The 23455-nt window shown below is 43.4% G+C and overlaps 1 pseudogene; it reads right to left on the reverse strand.

Annotated features, from left to right (window-relative positions):
• LOC141146032 (cysteine-rich protein 3-like) overlaps window positions 1–19013 on the reverse strand; it is a 48891-nt pseudogene extending 29878 nt beyond the window's left edge.
• Window positions 19014–23455: the final 4442 nt, after the last annotated feature.

Genomic DNA, 23455 nt, shown 5'->3' on the forward strand with positions numbered 1-23455 from the left:
TTCTACTCTGTTCTAATCTTTTCTATTCAAATTCGAATTCATATTATAAGAAATTCAAATTTCGGAAGATGGTTTTATATATATATATATATATATATATATATATATATATATAGAGAGAGAGAGAGAGAGAGAGAGAGAGAGAGAGAGAGAGAGAGAGAGAGAGAGAGATATATCTCTCTCTCTCTCTCTATATATATATATATATATATATATATATATATATATATATATATATATATATATAAAACCATCTTCCGAAATTTGAATTTCTTATAATATGAATTCGAATTTGAATAGAAAAGATTAGAATAGAGTAGAAGAGAAAAGACTAGAAAAACAATAGAACAGAATAGAATAAATTATATATATTATATTTTCTTCTATTCTGTTCTATTGTTTTTATAGTCTATACTTTTCTATTATTTTCTGTTCTAATCTTTTCTATTCAAATTCGAATTCATTCTATACGAAATTCAAACTTCAGAAGCCATGTTCCGAAATTCGAATTTCGTATAGAATGAATTTGAATTTGAATTGAAAATACTATTATAGAATATAAAATAATAGAAAAGAAAAGCATAAAAAAACATATATATATATATATATATATATATATATATATATATATATACATATTCTATTGCTTTATTATTTTATATTCTACCTTATTGTTTTTTTTAGAAAAACGTTTTCTATTTTTTTAAAATTTGATTATGTTTTCGAATTCGATTCGAATATGTTTTCGAATTCGATTCGAATATGTTTTCGAATTCGATTCGAATATGTTTTCGAATTCGATTCGAATTCGTTCGTTTTTTTTCGGATTCGTTTAAATTCTTTACTTTTGTCATTCGGAAATTCGGATGCATCCGAATTTCCGAATAATGAAAAATTCGTCCGAATTTCGATTCGGAACGAAACGAAATGCACATGCCTATAACAAGAGGACCCCCAGATCCTGGCCCTCCCCCCTGTGTGAAATGGTAAGGGAGTACCCCTACCATTTCACAAAAAAAATGTCAAAAATGTTAAAAATGGCAAAAGACAGTTTTTGACAATTCCTTTATTTATACGTCATGGGGAATGCCACAGGGAAGTCCCCGTGCGTCAGAGGGGGGCGGGGGTCACCAGGTGGCCCCGCCCTCTGTTGTTTAGGAACCGTCAGAAGAGGAGAAGTGTCACACAGCGGGAGCCTCCCATCATGGATGCGAAGCGGCCCGAGGAGAAGAAGGGAAGAAGACGCCGACGCAGCGGAGGAAGATGCTGGATGAGAACACCAGAGGAAGAACCAGAAGAAGATGGAGGAAGAAACCGAAGGAAGATAGAAGATAGAAGAAAGAAGAAGCATTTAAATAAAGGAATTGCCAAAAACTGTCTCTTGTAATTTTTTACATTTTTGACACTTTTTTTGTGAAATGGTAGGGGTACTTTTGTACCCCCTTACCATTTCACACAGGGGGGAGGGCCGGGATCTGGGGGTCCCCTTGTTAAAGGGGGCTTCCAGATTCCGATAAGCCCCCCGCCCGCAGACCCCCACAAACACCGGGCAAGGGTTGTGGGGATGAGGCCCTTGTCCCCATCAACATGGAGGCAAGGTGTTTTGGGGGGCTACCCCAAAGCACCCTCCCAGTGTTGAGGGCATGTGGCCTGGTACGGTTCAGGAGGGGGGCGTTCTCTCGTCCCCCCCTCTTTTCCTGCGGCCTGCCAGGTTGCGTGCCCCATGCCATTTTTTTTTACTTTGGCGCGGGGTTCCCCTTAAAATCTATACCAGACCTGTAGGGTCTGGTATAAATTTTGAGGGGACTCCACGCCATTTTTTTTTTATTTTGTCCGGGGTTCCCCTTAATATCCATACCAGACCTGAAGGGCTTGGTATGGAATTTAGGGGGACCCCCATGCCATTTTTTTTTAAATTTTGGTTCAGGGTTCCCCTATGGGGAATTCCCATGCCGTTTTTATCAATTAACTTTTATGTGTATTGTCAGACCGGCAATTCATTTATAGCCGCGAGTAGTTTTAAATGACTTTTTTTCCTTTGAAATGTCATTTTGCTGTCAGACTGTTCTAAACATGGGAAACATGCGCCCCTTTACAGGCATACTATAGACACCCCCAAGGTACGAAATTTAAAGGAATATTACATTTTTATTGTTTCACTCTTCTAAGCATTATTAAAATCACTGCTCCCAAAAAATGTTAGTTTAAAAAATTTTTTTTTGCATTGATCCATGTCCCCTGGGGCAGGACCCAGATCTCCAAACACTTTTTATGGCAAAGAACTTGCATATAAGCCTTCAGTGAGAACTTTGGATTTTGCAGGTTTGAGCCCCTTTGACTTCCACTATTCCAGCATATGTGATCTGACAGGCATTATTGCCGCAATAGCGCTGCTTTCCATTTGCATTAGCGCTGACTTTCTGAGAGTTGAAGTCCCTCTGGCCTTTTTTGAGAGTTATTTTTTGGTACTGCAGGATAATTTTTTGGCGCTATAGTAAATGACCCCCAGAGTAGGCAGGCGAGTCAGTTAGCTGCACTTACAGTGTATTGTGTGTGTATATATATATATATATATATATATATACATCCTAGGTGTTGTGTGTGTGTATATATATATATATATATATATATATATATATATATATATATATACACACTGTATTCAGTTTAGCCAGATCCGTTCCTGTTATTCCCTTCCTACTACTGACAGGCAGGCAGGTGTTTTTACAGTACCTGAAGAAAATTGCTGGTGTTCTTCTGATCCTTTTAGTCCTATTAGCTACAGTATACAGTTAGTGTACTGCGTCCTCTGCACAGTGTGCACCTAAAGCTACCTGAAGAAAATGAGTGTTCTTCTGATCCTATTAGTACAGTACCACAGGAAGCTGCAGTATTTACAAGTTAGTGTACTGCGTCCTCTGCACAGTGTGCACCTAAAGCTACCTGGAGACAATTGCTGTTGTTCTGCTCCTATTAATACCACAGGCAGGCAGCTACAGTATTTACAGTTAGTGCACTGTGTCCACTGCACAGTGTGCATCTAAAGCTACCTGAAGAAAATTAGTGATGTTTTTCTGATCCTATTAATACCACAGGCAGGCAGCTACAGCATTTACAGTTAGTGTAGTGCGTCCTCTGCACAGTGTGCACCTAAAGCTACCTGAAGACAATTGCTGTTGTTCTGCTGCTATTAATACCACAGGCAGGCAGCTACAGTATTTACAGTTAGTGCACTGTGTCCTCTGCACAGTGTGCACCTAACGCTACCTGAAGAAAATTAGTGGTGTTCTTCTGATCCTATTAATATCACAGGCAGGCAGCTACAATATTTACAGTTAGTGTACTGTGTCCTCTGCACAGTGTGCACCTAAAGCTACCTGAAGAAAATTAGTGGTGTTCTTCTGATCCTATTAGTACAGTACCGCAGGCAGCTGCAGTATTTACAATTTAGTGTAGTGCGTCCCCTACACAGTGTGCACCTAAAGCTACCTGAAGAAAATTAGTGGTGTTCTTCTGATCCTATTAATACCACAGGCAGGCAGCTACAGTATTTACAGTTAGTGTAGTGCTTCATCTGCACAGTGTGCACCTAAAGCTACCTGGAGACAATTGCTGTTGTTCTGCTCCTATCAATACCACAGGCAGGCAGCTACAGTATTTATAGTTTGTGCACTGTGTTCACTGCACAGTGTGCATCTAAAGCTACCTGAAGAAAATTAGTGGTGTTCTTCTGATCCTATTAATACCACAGGCAGGCAGCTACAGCATTTACAGTTAGTGTAGTGTGTCCTCTGCACAGTGTGCACCTAAAGCTACCTGGAGACAATTGCTGTTGTTCTGCTCCTATTAATACCACAGGCAGGCAGCTACAGTATTTACAGTTAGTGCACTGTGTCTTCTGCACAGTGTGCCCCTAAAGCTACCTGAAGAAAATTAGTGATGTTCTTCTTATCCTATTAATACCACAGGCAGGCAGGTACTGTATTTACAGCTAGTGTAGTGCGTCCTCTGCACAGTGTGCACCTAAAGCTACCTGGAGACAATTGCTGTTGTTCTGCTCCTGTTAATACCACAGGCAGGCAGCTACAGTATTTACAGTTAGTGCACCATGTCCTCTGCACAGTGTGCACCTAAAGCTACCTGAAGAAAATTAGTGGTGTTTTTCTGATCCTATTAATATCACAGGCAGGCAGCTACAATATTTACAGTTAGTGTACTGTGTCCTCTGCACAGTGTGCACCTAAAGCTACCTGAAGAAAATTAGTGGTGTTCTTCTGATCCTATTAGTACAGTACTGCAGGCAGCTGCAGTATTTACAAGTTAGTGTAGTGCGTCCTCTGCACAGTGTGCACCTAAAGCTACCTGAAGAAAATTAGTGGTGTTCTTCTGATCCTATTAGTAAAGTACCACAGGCAGCTGCAGTATTTACAATTTAGTGTAGTGCGTCCCCTGCACAGTGTACACCTAAAGCTACATGAAGAAAATTAGTGGTGTTCTTCTGATCCTATTAATACCACAGGCAGGCAGCTACAGTATTTACAATTAGTGCAGTGCTTCCTCTGCACAGTGTGCACCTAAAGCTACCTGGAGACAATTGCTGTTGTTCTGCTCCTATTAATACCACAGGCAGGCAGCTGCAGTATTTACAAGTTAGTGTAGTGCGTCCTCTGCTCAGTGTGCACCTAAAGCAACCTGGAGACAATTGCTGTTGTTCTGCTGCTATTAACACCACAGGCAGGCAGCTACAGTATTTACAGTTAGTGCACTGTGTCCTCTGCACAGTGTGCACCTAAAGCTACCTGAAGAAAATTAGTGGTGTTCTTCTGATCCTATTAATACTACAGGCAGGCAGCTACAGTATTTACAGTTAGTGTACTGTGTCATCTGCACAGTGTGCACCTAAAGCTACCTGAATAAAATTGGTGGTGTTCTTCTGATCCTATTTATTCCACAGGCAGGCAGCTACAGTATTTACAGTTAGTGCACTGCGTCCTCTGCACAGTGTGCACCTAAAGCTACCTGAAGACAATTGCTGGTGTTCTCATACTAATAATACTACAGGCAGGCAGTTGATTCTGCTAGCTGCAGTATCAGTATATATATATATATATATATATATCTATATATATATATATAGATATATAGATATATATATATATATACATACACTGTACATCCCAGCTTTGTGCAGCTACATCTCACTGCAAGCCATTAGTATGTCTGGAAGGCCAACAAGGAGAGGCAGACAGTCACAAGCCAATAAAAGAGGGCAAGCTGGCTCTGTGTCTCGAGGCAACAGTGCTGGTCATGGAGACGGTGCATCCTCATCAGCACGTGGCTGTGGGACACGCTTGTCCTTTTTTTTGGCAGCTGGCTGTGTTGAGCTGCAACATGCGGAAGACTTGGTAGAGTGGATGACCAAGCTGTCCTCATCCTTCTCATCCTCTCTCACCCAGGCTCAGGGTACTTTGTCTGGCAAAGCAGCTTCTAACGCGTCCTCTTGCCTTGGCTCAATGCCATCAGTCACTCCTTCCCTAGCCCCACCATGTCCTCCTGAGGAGTCCCCCGAACTGTTTGACCACAGTGTTGAGTACATGCTCCAGGAGGATGCCCAGCGTTTTGAAGGCTCCGATGATGGTACCCAGCTCGAGGAAGGCAGTAACGTGAGCCCAGAGAGAGGGGATGCCCAAGAAGGACAGCAATCTGGCAGTCATGTTCCCCCAGCTGCAGCATACTGCCAGCTTTGCTCCAGTGATGAGGAGGGAGGGGATGATGAGGTCACTGACTCCACATGGGTGCCTGATAGGAGAGAGGAGGAGGAGGAGGCACATCACCAACGAGGCAGGATGCCCTCCAGGGGCCAGCTTAAGGGCAGCACACCGACTGCATCACACCACAGAGCTCCGCATGTGCAGGGCGCTGCTGTCTCTGCGCGTTATTCCAAAAGTTCTTTGGTGTGGGCCTTTTTTGAGACGAGTGCATCAGATCCCACCGCTGCTATTTGCAACATATGTCTCAAGCGTATCCCTCGTGGCCAAAACATCTCCAGCACCACCCATACCAAAGAACAAAGAGGACCTCTCCTTGCTCCTCATCAGCTGGGATCTCCAACCCCACTATACCCTCAGTCCTCTCTGAGACCTGCACTGAGAGGAATGAAGGTGTAGAATTAGGTGTGTCCCAGCCAAGTACTTGGGGGCAATCTGCTTTCGGTACACCGATGTCAGATTGTAACAGGCAGATTTCCCTAGCTGCTGCACCGCCAAAATAAGTTCACTCCCAGCCATCCACATGCCCAGCGGTTGAATGCTAGCATGGCTAAATTGCTAGCACTTCATCTGCTGCTTTTTCAGTTGGTAGACTCTGCCCCCTTCCGTGAGTTTGTGGAATGTGGGGTTCCTCAGTGGCAGGTTCCCAAACGCCACTTTTTCTCACGGAAGGCGATTCCGGCTCTCTACCAGCATGTGGAAGGCAATGTCTTGGCCTCGCTGGACAGGGCAGTCAGTGGTAAGGTGCATATTACCGCTGACTCATGGTCCAGCAGGCATGGACAGGGAGGTTACCTATCTTTTAGCGCGCACTGGGTGACTCTTCTGGCAGCTGGGAAGGATGCAGGACAAGGTGCAGTAGTGTTGGAGGTTGTTCTGCCACCACGCCTCCAAAATACTACTAGTGGTGATTCTGCCACACCTCTCTCCTCCATCCCCTCCTCTTCTTCTTCCTCCATGGCCTCTTCCTGTGCTGATTTAACTTTGGAACCAGCGGTGCTCCGTAGGCGTTCAAGGAGCTACGCAAGCACGCAGGTCAAAAGATGCCATGCGGTGCTTGAGCTGGTGTGCTTGGGGGACAGGAGCCACACTGGGGCAGAGATTCTGTCAGCTCTGCAGGGGCAGGTTCAGAGGTGGTTGATGCCACGCCAGCTTAAGGCAGGTATGGTGGTTTGCGACAATGGCACCAACCTCCTCTCCGCCCTCCAACAGGGACAACTGACCCATGTGCCCTGTTTGGCTCACATCCTTAACTTGGTGGTTCAGCGGTTCTTGGGCAGGTACCCGGGCTTACAGGATGTCCTGAGGCAGGCCAGGAAAGTCTGTGTGCATTTCCACAGGTCATATAATGCCAGTGCTCGGCTGGCTGACCTCCAAAAGGAATTTAACCTGCCCAAGAACCGCCTAATCTGTGACATGCCCACCAGGTGGAACTCAACGTTGGCCAGGCTTCACATGCAGCAGAGGGCCATCAATGAGTACCCGTGCGACTATGGCACAAGGACAGGGTCAGGGGAGCTTGTTTTTTTTCCCCACGTCAGTGGGCCATGATCAGGGATGCATGCACTGTCCTGTCACCATTTGAGGAGGCCACGAGGATGGTGAGCAGTGACAGTGCATGCATCAGTGACACTGTCCCCCTTGTTCACCTGTTGGAGCACATGCTGCATGGAGTAATGGACAGGGCACTTGAGGCAGAAAAGAGGCAGGAAGAGGACTTCCTTAGCTCTCAAGGCCCCCTTTATCCAGACAGTGTTCCTGCGTGCCCGCCGATCACACAGGAAGAGAACGAGGAGGAGGAGGAGGAGGAAGAGGAGGATTGTGTCAGTATGGAGGTGGAGCTTGGCACTCAGCATCAGCAGCAGTCTTTAAGGGATCATTTACAGTCCCAAGAAACCCATGGACTTGTACGTGGCTGGAAGGAGGTGGCTGTGGATCATGTCGTCCCTAGTGACCCAGAGGACTCCGGACCGAATGCCTCAGCAAACCTACGGTGCATGGCCTCCCTGATCCTGCAAAGCCTGCGAAAGGATCCTCGTATTCATGGTATCAAGGAGAGGGATCAATACTGGCTGGCAACCCTCCTTGATTCACGTTACAAGGGTAAGGTTGCGGACCTTGTCTTGCCATCACAGATGGAGCAGATGATGTAACATCTTCGGGAGGCCTTGCAGAAAGGTCTGTGCAATGCGTTCCCAGAGACTGGGAGGTTACAAACTCCTGTTCCTGGACAACGTGTTGCTGAGGCTTCGGTCAGTCAAAGAAGGAGTGGTGGAGAAGATGGCCGTCTGACCGATGCGTTCAGACAATTTTTTAGTCCGCAGCCCCAAGGTATGATCGGTTCCAGCAACCATCGCCAGCGTCTGTTTTACATGGTGCAGGAATAACTAGGGGCAAGTTCTGACTTGGACACCTTTCCCACCGAAAATCTTCTGGGTTACTGGGTCTTGAGGATGGATCACTGGCCAGAGCTTACACAGTATGCAATTAAGCTACTGGCCTGTCCTGCATCCAGCGTTCTTTCGGAACGCACATTCAGTGCTGCTGGAGGTTTTGTAACTGATCACAGGGTGCGTCTGTCCACCGACTCGGTCGATCGACTGACCTTCATAAAAATGAATCAGTCTTGGATCACCACCATCTACCAAGCACCTGATGTTGATGTAACTGAATAATTTTTGGTTCTGGGCGCCGCCACCAGTGGCTAAGGCCCAATTTTTCAGCCCCTGTTTAACAGGGGCGTGTAATTACAATTTTTGATGCAATACTTTGCAGCAGGGCTTGTTCCTGCGCTCCAACTAGAGTATTTGTGAGGGGTTGCAGTGTTGTGGCACCAGCACCAGTGCCTAAGGCCCAATTTTTCAGCCCCTGTTTAACAGGGGCGTGTAATTACAATTTTTGATGCAATATTTTACAGGAGGGCTCATTACTGCACTCCAACTAGAGTATCTGTGAGGGGTTGCAGTGTTGTGGCACCAGCACCAGTGCCTAAGGCCCAATTTTTCTGCCCCTGTTTAACAGGGGAGTGTAATTACAATTTTTGATGCAATACTTTGCAGCAGTGCTCGTTCCTGCGCTCCAACTAGAGTATTTGTGAGGGGTTGCAGTGTTGTGGCACCAGCACCAGTGCCTACGGCCCAATTTTTCAGCCCCTGTTTAACAGGGGCGTGTAATTACAATTTTTGATGCAATATTTTACAGGAGGGCTCATTACTGCGCTCCAACTAGAGTATCTGTGAGGGGTTGCAGTGTTGTGGCACCAGTTCCTAAGGCCCAATTTTTCTGCCCCTGTTCAACAGGGACATGTAATTACAATTCTTGATCTAATATTTCACAGCAGGGCCCATTTCTGCGCCCACCAAGAGTAACTGTGAGGACTTACAGTGTTGTGGCACCAGCACCAGCACCACCACCACCAAAGGCCCAATTTTTCTGCCTCTGTTCAACAGGTGCATGTAATTACAATTCTTGATCTAATATTTCACAGCAGGGCCCGTTCCAGCTCCCACCAAGAGTAACTGTGAGGACTTACAGTGTTGTGGCAACACCACCACCACCAAAGGCCCAATTTTTCTGCTCCTGTTCAACAGGTGCATGTAATTACAATTCTTGATCTAATATTTCACAGCAGGGCCCGTTTCTGCATCCACCAAGAGTAACTGTGAGGACTTACAGTGTTGTGGCAACACTACCACCACCACCAAAGGCCCAATTTTTCTGCCCCTGTTCAACAGGTGCATGTAATTACAATTCTTGATCTAATATTTCACAGCAGGGCCCGTTTCTGCATCCACCAAGAGTAACTGTGAGGACTTACAGTGTTGTAGCACCAGCACCACCACCACCACCACCACCACCAAAGGCCCAATTTTTCTGACCTTGTTCAACAGGGGCATGTAATTACAATTCTTCATCTAATATTTCACAGCAGAGCCCTTTCCTGCGCCCACCAAGAGTAACTGTGAGGGCTTACAGTGTTGTGGCAACACCAACACCTAAGGCCGCAATTTCTGCAGAGTATATAGGGCAGGCCCCTACTTTCAAACATCCAAATTACAAACGACTCCTACTTGCAAACGGAAGGAGACAACAGGAAGTGAGATGAAATCTACCCCTAGGAAGGGAAGTTCTCTCCTGTAAGAGTTAATATGGAAAAAATGTGTCTCCTCTCCACTGATGCTTTATCACCAATCCTTGTTTCACTAAAAACCCCAAATTGTCAAAAAGCATTTGTCATTGGGACAGAAAGTGAGGTAAAATCTTCTGAAGAGGTGCACAGACAGCAAAACAAATGTCACAGGGGTGATAACTCTTCCCTATGTTTTCCAAAAAGCTTAAAAATAGATTTTTTGGCTGGAGCTACACTTTAAAAATGTACCAGTTCAAAATTACAAACAGATTCTACTTAACAACAAACCTACAGTCCCTGTCCTGTTTGCACCACCTGTATACTGCTGTTCAGAGGGCCTGGGGCCCCACGCCTTTCCTTTTTTTAATTTGGGTGCGGGGTTCCCCTTAATATCCATATAAGACCCAAAGGGCCTGGTAATGGACTGGGGGGGTATCCATGCAGTTTGTCTCACTGATTTTCATCCATATTACCGGGACTCGACATTACATTAAAGCCGTAAGCAGTTTTAAATGACTTTTATTACTTCAAAAATGTCATTTTGTGCAGGGACTGTTCTAAGCACAGGAAACACGCGCCACTTTACAGGCATACTATAGACACCCCCCAGGTACGATATTTAAAGGAATATTTCACTTTTTTTTCACTTTAAGCATCATTAAAATCACTGCTCCCGAAAAAACGCCCGTTTTTAAAACTTTTTTTTTGCATTGATACATGTCCCCTGGGGCAGGACCCGGGTCCCCAAACCCTTTTTAGGACAATACCATGCAAATTAGCCTTTAAAATTAGTACTTTTGATTTTGAACATTCGAGTCCCATAGACTTCAATGGGGTTCTAACGTTCCTGCGAATTTTCGGTCCATTCGCAGGTTCTGGTGTGAACCGAACCGGAGGGTGTTTGGCTCATCCCTACTGGAGAATATGCTGCTCCCTCTTGTGGTAATTAAATGACTATAAATTGACATATTTGGTCATGTGATGTTAAAAAGAAAGATAGACCTCATGTTGGCTGGTCAGTCTCTGTAGCATAGATCTGCCAAAGCTTTTGATCACATGACCAGCTCTGCAGGAAGCAGGATTTTTTCCAGGAAAGGAGCCTGAAGCAGACTTTTCCACAGCAAAGGCACAAATTTTAGCCGTTATATTATTTTTTTTAACCGACCACTGCAAGAATGTTAATACAACTTTAATTTAACCGTTGAGTACTGTTTGCTTTAGGGCCTGTGTACATAGGATTTTGTTCACATCAGAACTGTCAATGTAAGTCAATGGAAATGCAAAAGCAGCTAAGAATGATGTCAAATGCAGGTTGAAAGGAGGTCAGAAGCAGGTGAGAAGGAACTCAAAATGATCTTGGGCCAAGCTGTCCATCAAACTGTCAGTTTCTGAAGTTGGAACCAAGCAAATAACACTGCCAGGTCTGCTTACAATGGTAAGCTTATAGTTATATAATATTGTGTCCAATAAAGGTTTTGTTAACATCATGCATCATACAACAAAACAATAGAAAAGAAAGCATCATACACAACCTTTAAATTGATAAACTACTGTGTACATGGTTGACAAAGGAAGGTATTGCATAAAATATGATATTATCTGTTGCAGTGCTGTAACAGTATTAGTTAAATTTAAGCAATAGTTTTGGGCCCATCCACCACCACATAGACATTAGGACTGAGGGAGAAGGGAGAGGTGGGAAAAGTGTCTCCATTCCGCTAAAGTGAATGCTATTGTCTATAACCGTTGACCCTAAATGTGCCTATTAGGCATTCTAGATGATATAATACAAGATGTTTATGTCAGAGAGGTAGTATTCAGACCTCTTTTCCAAGCCTGTAAGCTTATCTTGCAGCATTGGATTTTGGAGCTTTGTACATATCAATATGATTAGGTTATTGGAAAATAAGGCCTGTAACTGTTGGATTTCTAAATTGTATCTCTTCCATAAGACAGATTTTACCCACTCCCAGTGTCCATTTGGGTACTGGGGGTGGCTTGATCCAGTATTTACGGATCAGTCTTTTGGCTGTGTTTGATAAATGAGGAATCGTGTTTTCTGTATTTGCTAGCTAACATAGATTTACTATGAAATAAGAGTACCCAAGGGTTAATTGGGTACTCTTAATTTTTTATGTAAAATGTCTATTCACTTTTAGTTATAGTCTTTTGACTAAAATGCCATTTTAGTTCAAGTCGTATTTTAGTCATCTGAATTGTTTTAGTTTTAGTTGTATTTCTCCAGTAAATTTTTTCGACAAAAATCTCCTACATTTTAGTCAACTAATATCAAATGGGTTTAGTTAAATTGTAATATATTATTTAAGCATTTCTCTAGAATTGCCAAAATCATTATATACTCCTGGAGTAAAAATCTAATAACATGTTATTATTTAAGGTATTAGGCTCCGTTCACACCTGAGCGTATTGCTTTCAGGCAGAAAGTCGCGCTATTTTTGTTTTACCGCAATTTTTGCAGTGATTTTGCCGCGATTTTACAGAGATTTTTGCTGCGATTTGTACAGGTCAAAAGGTCACCAATGTAAAAGAATAAAAAACACCTGTAATCTGCCAAAAAAGAAGGTCCTGTAATTTCTTGAGCGACGGGCGTTTTGCTTTAGGTGACAGAACTCTCAGATGTAAATCGGGGCCATGAAAATGAATGGAATTTGTCTTGTTGGTAGTTTTTAGAGCTGAGGCTTAGAGCAGAAAAATGCCCAAAAACGCCTAGGTGTGAACAGAGCCTTAAGGTTTGAACATGCACTGCCATTGCGATATATATATTATCTTTATAAATAAAACCAATTTTCACAAACAACTGCTTTTCGACAAACAGAAGTGCAACTTTAAAATGTAATAAAAAACAAAAAAACTGTAAATTCTACTGGTTGTAATGTCATTGCACATATTACCTGAATATAGCCGTCTACATATTCTTATGTGGTAGTGCAGTGTTCATTTTGACGTCAAATTTCAATTTAGTTTTAGTCAGTCTTTTGGCCAAAATGCCGTTTTAGTTTTATCTGAATTGTTTTAGTTTTAGTCGTATTTTAGTTGACTAAAATAGTGTTAATTTAGGCAACCAAAATATTTTCGGCTACAAAGTTAACACTGGTCTAATGGGAGGGTGACTGTGTGTGATTTGGGATATGAGAGTAATATTTTGATCCCACTAAGGTTGTATTAGGAAATAATACTCCACAAGATTCCTTGAACTATTCCATACATTTAACAGAGGTCTGGGAGGTCTCATTTACTCAGACTTACCAGGACCCTTCACCATCCAGCAATGAGTTTAAAGTTTGTGTCTGGTTCTGATGAGGGCAAGAACCATTGCTGTAAGGGGTCTAATAATATTAGTGATTTTATGAGCGCTTTAACAAAGTTACATAATTGGAGTCATCTCCAATAATCTAAAGGTGTAGGGCTGCAGCATTTACTCTGATCAGTGCAAGAACCTCATCTTTCTTTATGAAATGATGTAATCTTAGTGGGATGCCAACCTTACTATAGTGGAAGACACCTGTGTCTAGGCCAGGTGAGAACTTAGGGTTGGCCCTAATGGGAGTCAAGGGGAAACTGTTTTTACAGTTTTGCTGGGACCACACCATTTCCTATTGTTCATGGAGACACTCGTAAAGACTAAACTTCTTTTTTAAATGTGTACCCAGAGCACTGCTCTAGTTTCCTGCCTGCACCAGATTCTTCAACTTCTTCCCGTTGTTTCTGGGATTTTCTATGCACCCAATCCAAGGTTCTGTTGAGTACTGAGACTTTACTATCCAGAAAGCCCATTCCTCCAGTAGGTTTTGTTCAAGTTAGCAGCCAGAATTGTATTCAAGGTTTCTTGTACAACCAGGTAGAAATTATACATTTGGAGGTCAGGGATCTGAGGAAATCCTTGGGCAAAGGTTTTGGTAACATTTGAAACAAGAGTTACATTTATGGTAGGATATTCATTTTAAAAATATCGATATAGCCTGACCATGAGAATTTTAGGGTTTTTCCATTTGTGTCTGGTTGTATATGTTTTGAAAGTTTTGTCTGTATAAATTATATCCAGCTAGCAAAAGCTAGCAAAATCTTTCCAGGTAAATGAGAATGTGTATAAGTGCGTAAGTGGATTATATTTGTAGCACCCTCTAGTGTGCTACTAATGTTAGTACAGGGAGATGCATCTGGCCCAGGGATAAACCTGAGGCATAGAATCTGGGTCAGGTTTATTAGAGGTCAGGACTGGATGATTCATCCTGGCAGCTCTCTAGTGCCTCACCCTGTTTCTAGAATGTTGAATAACGTTCTAGAAGATAGTGGGCGGAAGTTAGGAAGGGTTGTTTGAATATTTAGGGGCCCTTAGCCTATCCCCAGGAAGTGGACCTGGCAGAGGACTAAGGAGCCCTTAAATAGGAATGAGCAATGCCAGTCAGGAGTCGCGTGGAAGATGGAGAAGCAGTGCTGAAGGGAGTCTGTCAGTGGCCTTTCAGGGACCTAACCAGAGAGGCAGCTGAAGCAAGGAGAGACAGTGAGTAGATCATCATGGTGCAGGGACAGACAAGATGAGAGACTGCCCACTCTAGCAGGTCTCTCTTGAAGACAACAATGTGCCAAGTCTTCATCCAACCTTGCCCTGGGGAGTCTCCATGTGTATGTCAGTCAGGAAGCAATTATGTAAGCAGTAGGGCTGGGATCAGTGTCTACGTGGAAGTAGAAGGTGGTGCAAGATGCTGTTCACTCCACATGTGCAACGTTACAAAGGGACTAAGAGTCCCTGCCTGTAATGGGCTGTTTCTGAGCTAACGAAAGTGATCCAGCAGAAGCTGTACAAAAAGGAACCAAGTTTGTGCAGGAGGAAGGAAGAAGAGCAATCTGTAAATAGGGAGGAAGTTGTCCCCCCGGTTTTGTTTGTTGGACATTTGCAAGTTGGGCATCCCATAATCCCTTACTCCATCCAAGTTATCATCCCCAAATAAAACAACAAAAACAAGCAAAGGACTGATTTTTGTGTCTGGGTGCAAGTAGGAAATGCAGTGAGACAGGCTGTGTAGCAGTGGGGAACCCTGACATCAGCAACTTCTACAGGGTTGTGCTACATATTGGAGGAGGGGGAAGTCCAATGCATAAAGCAGTGTTTGTAAATGATCACCAATCAGCAATAAATCCCTGAATGCATACCATACAAAGTGTACAAGGTGAAGATTCCAATTTTTTCCAATAAAGCAGTGTTACACCCCCCAAGGAATATATAATACAGTATATTGCAGCTTACCAATCCTTAGATGTAGTGACTGCATTTGTTTTCTTTTTTTGGATTTTTATTTTTTATTTTTACCTGGTGATCTGGCCGGTAACATGCTTCCTGTATTAGGATGTCTGCAATCTAGATGGAGTAATAAAGCAAACCCCATTGGCTCCCATTGCCTCAGCAAAGCCTATGAGAACAGGGAGAGAAGACAGAGCCTCTACAGATGGGCATAGTGCTGGATCGAGTGAGGACTCAAATACGGTAAAATAACCGGGGGATGAGGGGGAAATACTGCCACCTAAACATTTACCTTAATGCAGGGAATGCATTAAGGTAAAAACAGTTTAGGCTGTAGAACTGGCTCTGGCCTGCCCCCTCTCTCTCCTCATTGGCTCACTGACTTTGATTGACAGCAGCTAGAGCCAATGGAGCTCACTGCTGTCACAGCCAATGTGGAGGGAGAGTCTCCAGACAGCCGAGGCTCTCATGCAACATCACTGGATTGAAATGGGGCTCAGGTAAGTATGAGATGGCTGAGGGGGGCTGCTGCACACCGAAGATTTTTTTTATCTTAATGCATAGAATGCATTAAGAAAAAAGAACCTTTGACTTTAGAACCACTTTGAACAGACAGAATCACAAAGATATACATAGTCAAATTCAGGGAAAAAAACAAGGCCTAGTCACGGGTCACAAGGGTCAATGTATAGCAGGTTTCCCCACTAGTGGGTAGTGAGTTTCCATTTGGAGGCACTGAAGGCCAACTGCAATCGGGCCCATTGTTTGCCATTCACTTAATCTCCAACACAAAAATCAAATTGTGTACTCAACATCAATGTTGTAGAACCCTAAACTTGAAACTATAGCAAACTAGTGGGTGGACATAGTCTCTATCAAATATCATGCAATGTTTACAGATCTGTGGGCAAAAGACCTAACTGAGCCAAAGTCTGTAAATCTCACTGCTTGATCCCAGTCCAGGTGTGAAAAACAGAAGCCATATTTGTTCATGCTTTAACTTTATGAAGGGGAGTACAACAAGGTGTAAGGGTAGAGGAAAGGTAAGGAGGAAACCAGGATAAGGATAGAAACATGTGTAAAGTCACAATTTTTTAAAGGCAGAAAAGTCCAGCAGAGTGTAGGCAGGACTTGTTCCACTGGGGGTTGTCAGCTTTGGATCTGGGGCCCAAATTCTACTACCATATTAATTGTAATGAGAGTTCCAGTAGGTCAAAATGGACAGACCATCCAGAGAGTGAAGAGACTTGGATATCCAATGTAGACCAGAAATCCTTCAGTTCTTCTGAAACATGAAGGAGGTCACATTTTTCATCCCTGCGTGCAATGGTGGACTAATAACAATTATTATAACTAATAATGGAGACAAACGTATGAAGTCTTTGGGCTTTTCAGAGGGTAGGTCATAAGGTTTGAGTGTTCCACTACTCACACTGAGTGATCTACTACTCACACTGCAGTTTCCACCAGAAAATTCTTCATGAGGGGGATAAAAGATCCTTCTCCATACCATGACTTCAGAAAAGTGCCTTACTTTGAATAATTAGTCTTTCCCAGGCCCTCAGCCCAGCTCTTGCAGAGGCCAAAACTGTACCAAAACAACTTTAGCAATCTTCTTCAGTCCTCCAACCCAACTCCTGCTGAGGCCCAGACAGCAATTCCTTGTCTTAGAAGCTATCTCCCAGGGGGAGGAGCCTCAGGAGAACTGGAAACCCCTCTGAGAGAAAAGAACACTCTTTGTTTGTTGGCCCCCAAACACCCAACACCCCCCAGCCACCCCCGGGTGACTCCCTTCAGGGACCGGCCAGGGCATGACAAACACTCACAGTGGTCATCTGACTCTCCCTCTTCACACTCCAGAAGCCCCTGCTAGAATCAGGTGGGAGAAACCAAACACCCAGCTAAGAAACCCCAACCAGACAAAAACAATCAACCACCACACCACTGATCACAGTGAAGCCAAAAAACTATTTCAACCCAGTAGCCCAGTTATAAGAGAGTGCCACATTTGAACAATAACAATGCATCTTATTTTATTTTTATACGGTAACAAGATATTAAAATTTTTAGGGAAAAAACTGAGAGTGTTGACCCAGGGAATATCTGATTGCCTCCTGGGAGATCAGAAAGGATTTTTTTCCACAGCTGCAGCAAATTGGTCCGTGCTCTATAGGTTTTTTTGCCTAACTCTGGATCAACTGGAGGTATAGGACTGTGTATATAGAGGTTCTATATTTATTTATTTTTTTACATTGGTTGAACACGGACTTATGTCTTTTTAAAACCTAACAATGTAACTATGCAACAAGAATGAAATGAAATATACACATAACGACATACTGTACATATGTGAATATGCAAGCACCAGTAAGACATGAACCATGAAACTACTTATTTATCCTGACTAATAACTAACAGGGCAACAAACAAGTGCAACTTACCAATATTATATACAGGTGCAGGAAGAATTGGGTAAAGCAGGGCAAGGCAGGAATTGAAAGGAGCAGTGGATAAGACAGGTCAGGAATAGGGCCAGAATGGTGACCAGGTTCACATGGGGGCAAGTACAAGCAGCATGATCACAGGCTTCAAGGAACAACTAGCACAGAGCATGGACAGACAGGTAAAACACTGGGACACTCAAAGATTCTAGAAAAGGAACTAAATACCCTTCCAGCAGCCAGCATAAGGTACAAACTAACTCCTGGTACCAGCTGGCTGCTGGGAGATATCCACTGGTGGACACTAGAACTGCATATGAACCACAGTGCCACTGATTCCATTTCTAATACCTTCAGTCCTGTATGGTCTTTACTTTCTTGACATTGTCTGGAAATCACATATCCTAGGAACTCGATCTTAATTGAATAGATGGTACCTCTTGGGTTTCAGCTTCACTCCAATATGGTGCAGCCAGGCCAAGATGGCATCTAAGTGTGCAAGATGGTTCTTGAATGTAACAGAAAACACTGCATTGCATGCATAAATCAGGACGCTATCCAGATCCATGTCCCCAAGACAATGTTCCATTGTCTTCTGGGATGTGGAATGTGCATTATTTAACCCAGAGGGCATCCCTTGGACATGACACAACCCCATCGGAGTAATGAAAGTAGTCTTTGGTCAATTTGCCTTGGCGGGGGGATCTGTCCTAGGGAGGCAATGGATTTCTCAATCTGTGAAAGAAGATAGGTGCCACTCATGGTAACAATATTCAGACACCTATAGTTCACACAAAAGTCAGGAGTCCAATCCTTCTTCCGCACCAAGGCAATTTGAGCTACCCATCAGCTCTTACACTCTTTGATCACACCTTGTTGCATCATCTGTTCTAGCATCCGCCTGACTTCTCAATATTTCTCCCAGATGGAAGGGCTCCCACCTCTGGGTATATCGTTTTCAAACCCATTGCTACAGCCTAGGACATTGTCTTCCTATGAGACCATCCCTGACCACTTATTCTGTAGACGCCTTACTACTTCTAACTCGGTAGGTGGTTTGTTGTAGGAGTAGTAATATGCGTTCTCCTGCCCACTTTTAGTTTGTTCCTGCCAACCACTGGATCACATTCACTCTTACCATGTGGTGACAACTCTTGAAGTTCTATGTGCTCCACCTTGGGGGCAAGCACATCCATGATTAGGGTCAGTTCTTCCACTGCTGTTCCAGGGAGCAGCCAGAGTAGTAGAGTATTGGTGTTATAGGTTTTAACTAGTATCATACCACTGTAAGAGTCCTGGCAGCAAATAGAGAAACTTTTACTTTCTACGAGAACAGTGAAGACTTGCAATTCATGATAAGAGTCAACATTCATAGGAAGTATAAGTTCTACATTAGGTGGTGCCACAACCCTCATCCCAAAAGGAATCCTAACAATGCCAGCTTTTTACCAGATTACGAGATACAGAGCATTTATCAGGGGTCCCCAGTTTGGTCATTATTGCAGGGATGGTAGGTTGCTTTCTTCCCTCTATGGTAGTATTACAGATGCCGCTGTTGCTTCAGCATTCCCTCCTAGCAACTCAGAGAGCTTTGGGAAATTGAGTTAAAGGGGCCTGCACTTGCATCTGGGCAAGTTAAGTTTATGGACACTCAGCTTTAACCCTCTTTAAAAAAATCTACTGGCAAGACCAACAGGCAATGTAGTGTTGTTACAGGAGAACACAGAAAAATAAAGACTGCTGCATTAATGCTACTTATAGAATTTTTTTGCCCATATTTACACTTTAAAGAAACTCTTTTGCTTTGCTTGAATGGGCAAGTCTCAGGTTAACATTAATATGTTTCATCAAAACAACAATAACAAATAACTGAAATTATAAAGGCAATACTAGCCAGTTTGTTTGGTGTATTCTTGGTTTACAATGTAGCTGCACCCACTACTCTTGACAAATCATGATGATAGATTCTGTTCTAGGAAAAGATAACATGCTGTTTGAAACAAGAAATGACTAGCAATTTCACATACCCTGCAGTTTGTGCATAAGCATGACCGCTAGTAAGTCAGCAGATGTTGCCAACACTTCTGTTAAATAGAGTAAAAAAATGGGTAAACTGATGATTTCCCCATTTGTTGCTGGAGGTTCACTTATATGATGAATGAACATCATATTTCATATTAACAACCTAAAAAGTTCTGCGGCAGATTGTCAGGAATATAAATAAAAATGGTGGCAGCCAACTTTGAATGATATAGGAAGTAGGGTGAAAGAGTATGCAATTCAAAGCAGTTTGTGCCATTTCCCAACCAAATATAATTTATTCCTGCCATGTAATGGAATACAAAATTATTTGTTGTTTAGCTGTAGGACATGTTTCACCGGGATGGCAAATAAATAAGAAAAATAAAAAATGCTATGCGCTGCTTCAGTAAGGTGACTTCACTAGAAAAGCACTTATGCATGACAGTTAGATGAACTAGTATAAAGAGAATAGTATTTGTGATGCACAGGGGAATATGAAAAGGGAATGAAGTTCAGAGGTGAAAGTCATACATTAAAAAGCAATGCTTTCCTTTCATATGAGAGTATTAACATACAGCTCACAATGCATGATCTGGTTTATAAACATGACTACTTTTCGAGAATAGAAAAAGAAGTTTGGAGTGAAAGTAAAGAGTCTTACAGTTTTCTATTGTTTTTATACATAATAACTCGAGCCGTTTTCGTTAATTGTGTTTATATTCTTCATACAAATATTGAATACATAAAGTAGATGTAAACCATATTTGGAGGACATTTAGTGTTCTAAAGCATTGTGTATTATAAACAATTATCTTGATTTTCTTTTTTTATAAAGTATAGTTGTTCAATAATTTTTGATTTCCTTTTTTTACATCTAAGTGCTCCAGCCTTTTTGCACACACTTCCCATCTACATGTACTCACTCAAGCAGTGACTGCATATCATTGGTAAGGATGGGCTTCCTTATGATGACAACAGTGGAACATATCTACACAATGATAGTCGGCATGACAAGTTAAAGTCTCCAGCAGAAGCTCATGTAACAGAGTCACAATGCAGAGTGAGAAATATCAGCAACACCTCATGGGTCTCCAAAGTTGGGTCCAAAGTTTTATTCATCGTTAAAGCAAACAGCAACGTTTTGAAGCCTCGCAGGACCCCTTTATTGGGCATGTGGCACATATAAGCCTCAAAATGAAGGATCATTTTTAAAAAAATTAAACGTTTTCGTTTAATTCGTTTAGCTTACCTTAACCACTCGCTGACCACTTGCCGACCTGCTCACGCCGATATACGTCGGCAAAGTGGCACGTTCCCGCGAATCCCCGTGGCACAGCGGGCGACCCGAGGCACATGGCCAGCAGGCGCGATCGCCGACGGCCACCCAAGATTGGGGGAACGAGAGCTAGAACGGGGATTTGTGTGTGTAAACACACAAATCCCTGTTCTGTCAGGGGAGAGGAGACATATCGTTTGTTCCTAGTAAGTAGGAACAACGATATGTTTTCTTCCCCAGTTAGTCCTATCCCCATACAGTTAGAAACACTAACTAGGGAACACATTTAACCCCAGTGTTAACCCCTTCCCTGCCAGTGACATTTACATAGTAACACTTTTTTTTAGCTCTGATCACTGTATAAATGTCAATGGTCCCAAAAATGTGTCAAAAGTGTCCGATCTGTCCACCGCAATGTCGCAATACTGCTAAAAATCGCAGATCACCGCCATTACTAGTAAAAAAAAAAAATAATAAAAATGCCATCAAAATTCCATAAATCTTTCCCATAGTTTGTAGACACTATAACTTTTGTGCAAACCAATCAATATACGCTTATTGCGTTTTTTTTTTTTACCAAAAATATGTAGAAGAATATATATCGACCTAAACTGCTGAATAAATTAGTTTTTTAAAAACATTTTTGGGGATATTTATTATAGCAAAAAATTGTCGCTCTTTTTTTGTTTATAGCGCAAAAAATAAAAATCGCAGAGGTGATCAAATACCACCAAAAGAAAGCTCCATTTGTGGGGAAAAAAAGGGACACAAATTTTGTTTGGGTACAACGTTGCATGACCACGCAATTGTCAGTTAAATTGACGCAGTGCCGTATGGCAAAAAATGGCCTGGTCATTAAGCAGACAAATCTTCCGGTCTGTGAGCTGTTACAGACGAAGTTTATCAATACCAGCAACTGTTGGAACAATGAACACTTTGGTCAGGACTATGTAGTATACAACATAATGTATAAAGTGCAGGGGTGAGTATAAGTAACATACAAAACAACATAATGTATAGAGTGCAGGGATCAGGAGTAAGCTGGCCATTCTTTCATTCATCCAGCCAGCTGAGCAAAATAAACTGAATAAATTTCCCCATCCACACATTTGAGGTGGATGGGGAAACCCCTTCCCACTGTGTCTTTGTATTCTGACAGTGGGACGCCCCTGCTGTCAGAATACACAGATCAGCATTGCAGTCACTGGGTACATGTGCTATTTGAATGCTACAGGACTGACCGACAGAAGCCAGTCTATCAGACAAACCAATACATACAGTGCAACAGTTAGGAGGAGCCCCTATGTTCACATCAGATTCCACATTACAACATAAATCCCGATCAGAAACCCTCCTCTACATCAGAGTCCTCCCCTTATGTCAAGGTCCCTAGAGTCACCCCCCCATATCAGGGTTTGCAGAGTAACTCCCTTAAATCAGGATCCCCAGATTCACCCTCCCCCTTACTCCAGGGTCCCCAGAGCCACCACCTTACATCAGGGTCCCCAGAGCCAACCCCCTTACATTAGGGTCCCCAGAGCCACCTCTATTACATTGGGGTCCACAGAGCCACCCTCCTGTGCATCAGAATCCCCAGAGTTCCCCCCTCAATACTCCAAGGTCCCCAGATCCCCCCTCCTTAGATCAGGGTTCCCAGAGTGTCCCCCCTTACATCAGGGTCCCCAGAGTTACCCCACCTTACATCAGGGTCGCCAAAGTAACTCCATTTTACATTAGGATCCATAGAGTTATCCTCTACCTACATCAGGGTCCTCAGAGTCACCCCACCTTAGATCAGGGTCCTCAGATCCACCCACCTTACATCAGGGTCCTCAGAGTCACCCCACCTTACATCAGTGTCCTCAGAGTCACCCCACCTTACAACAAGGGTTCCCAGAGCACCCCCTCCTTACATCAGGGTCTGTACAGCTCCCCTTTATATCAGGGCCCCCAGAGTCATCCCTCTTCTTACATTGGGGTCCACACAGTCCCCCTTCCTTACATTAGGGTCCACATAGCCCCCTTTACATCAGGGTACTCAGAGTCACCCTACACTAGGTCTCCCAGAGCACCCCCCCTTACATCAGGGTCCACACAGCCCCCTCACCTTACACCAGGGTTCCCAGAGCACCCCCTCCTTACATCAGGGTCCACACAGCCCCCTTTACATCAAGGTCCCCAGCCTCATCCCCCTTATTATATCAGGGTCCCCAGAGCCCCCCTCCTTACATCAAGGTACACACAGTCCCCTTTACATCAGAGTCCCCAGAGTCATCACCCTTCTTACATCAGAGTCCACACAGCCCCCCTTCCTTACATGAGGGTCCACACAGCCCCCCCTTACATCAGAATCTTCAGGGCCCCACCTTACATTGTGGTCCACACAGCCCCCCTTTACATCAGAGTCCCCAGAGACATCCTCCTTCTTATAGCAAGGCCCCCAGAGCTCCTCTCCTTATATCAGGGTCCACACAGCCCCCTTTACATCATGGACCCCAGAGTCATCCCTCTTCTTACATCGGGGTTCTTAAGACCCCCCTTCCTTACATGAAGGTCCAC

The sequence above is a fragment of the Aquarana catesbeiana genome, linkage group LG05 (genome assembly GCF_042186555.1).
Source record: "Aquarana catesbeiana isolate 2022-GZ linkage group LG05, ASM4218655v1, whole genome shotgun sequence".
NCBI classification, from domain to species: Eukaryota; Metazoa; Chordata; class Amphibia; order Anura; family Ranidae; genus Aquarana; species Aquarana catesbeiana.